Below are 1,874 nucleotides of genomic sequence, written 5' to 3'. Positions count from 1 at the left end.
GGCCATCCCAGCCTTACCGGGGAAACAGGAAGTTTGGCCCTCTGTCCCCTGCCGGCGGTTCCCCACCAGACAAAATCTCCAGGCGTTCCTGGTGGTTGAACATCCAGCACTCCTGCCCTCCACCAAGTGCGCAGACTGCCTGTCTGCTGTCCCCCAGCGCCCCACAAGAGACTGGGACCAGTGGGCATGTTTGTGTGCTTGCTGGTACAGCAGTTCCACAGTGCCGGCCGAGTCAGGCCCAGCCCTGGCCGGCCCCGGACCCGACTCTGCCCCCTGATTGCGTCCCTCCCAGATGCAAGGAGCTGAAATCTGCAGCCTGCTGGGATGGGCTCTGTACTTGGTGCCTCTGCACATCCTACTCAGTCTCAACGCGCTTCTTTCTATGCGAGGAGTTGAAATCTGCAGTTTGTTGGGTTGGGCTCTGTACTTGGTGTCACATCCTACTCAGTCTCAATGTTCTTTCTCTCCTTCCAGTTGTAGTGCTTCCACTGGGCCAACTTTCCCATGGTTCTGTATGATAGGTGTTTGTCTGATATTTGGTAGTTTCGATGTTGTTGTGTGAGGTAGCACGCACAGGTCTCTTCCTTATGCCGCCATCCTGGTTCTCCTGGGTCTGCTTCTTGAGTGTGTCTCCCATGGCTGTGAGCAGTTGAAGTCTGCAATTTGTTGGGATAGGCTGCAAAAGCGCAGGTGGGTCTTTTTGTGCACCTGGCACAGCTTGGATGGGGATGTAAATTGATTAGGGCTGAGACTCATGGAGTCGCCATAGCGGAGCAAATAGCACTGGCTGAGTCTCCGCGGCCCCTTGAATCTCTGCCAGGGCTTTGTGTCCCCCAGTGCCGGCGAGCAGCTGTGCAACAGAGTCTCCCTCGCTTTCTGGTGGCTGCAAGGCCGTGCTGCCTCTCCCCGTAGGGTCTGGTGCCTCATGATCCCGCCCGAACCAGCTCAGTGGATTTGAAAATTTGCAAAAGCAAAGGCGTTTCTACTTGTGAGTCTGGCACAGCCCAGATGGGAATGTAAATTGCGTAGGGCGGGGTCACAGGGAGTCGCCGGGGCGGAGACTCAGCGGCCCCTTGCCTATCCAGGACTCCAGGACTTTGCGTCCCCCAGTGCCGGCGAGCAGCCGAGCGCCAGAGCCTCCCTCGCTTTCTGACCCGCTGGAAGGCCGTGCCGTCTCTCGCCTTGGGGCCTGGGGCCTCAGAGACCCGCCCGAACCAGCTCAGTGGATTTGAGAGTTTGTAAAAGCACAGTCATTCCCTCTTGTGCCTCTGGCACAGCCCTGAGGGTAGGGCGGGGTCACAGGGAGTCGCCAGCGCGGAGGAAATAGCGATGGCGGCGTCTCCGCGCCCCTCGCCTCCCCGGGACACCAGGACTTCTTGTCCCTCAGTGCCGGCGAGCAGCCGCGTGTCAGAGCTTCCCTCGCTCTCCGACCACTGCCAGGCCGTGGCCGCCTCTCCCTGTGGGATCTGAGGCCTCAGAGACCCACCCCGAGCAAGCCCAGAGGATTCGAGGGTTCGTAAAAAACCGAGAATCCATTTGCAGCCCGCGTGGCGTGTGACTGCGTACCTCTGGTTTTGGTGCCTCCGTAGCTCCCACTCAGTCTCACTGCGCTTCTTTCTTTTCCTCCAGTTGTAGATCTCCCACTGGGCCAACTTCCCCATGGTTCTGAGTGGCGGTTGTTTACTTCATAGTTGATAGTTTCAGTGATGCTGTGAGAGAGCAGCACACACAGGTCCGCTCCCTACGCCGCCATCTTGGTTCTCCTCCTCTACTTGTAAAATTTTTGTTGGCAGTCCTTAATAAGTGCAACAAAACTTATAAGGTAGAAATAAAAAAGTGCATTGATTATTGACTTCTTCACTGAACTACTGCTT

Source organism: Myotis lucifugus, unplaced genomic scaffold (genome assembly GCF_000147115.1).
Source record: "Myotis lucifugus unplaced genomic scaffold, Myoluc2.0 scaffold_107, whole genome shotgun sequence".
In the NCBI taxonomy this organism is placed as follows: Eukaryota; Metazoa; Chordata; class Mammalia; order Chiroptera; family Vespertilionidae; genus Myotis; species Myotis lucifugus.
This window is presented reverse-complemented; position numbering follows the sequence as displayed.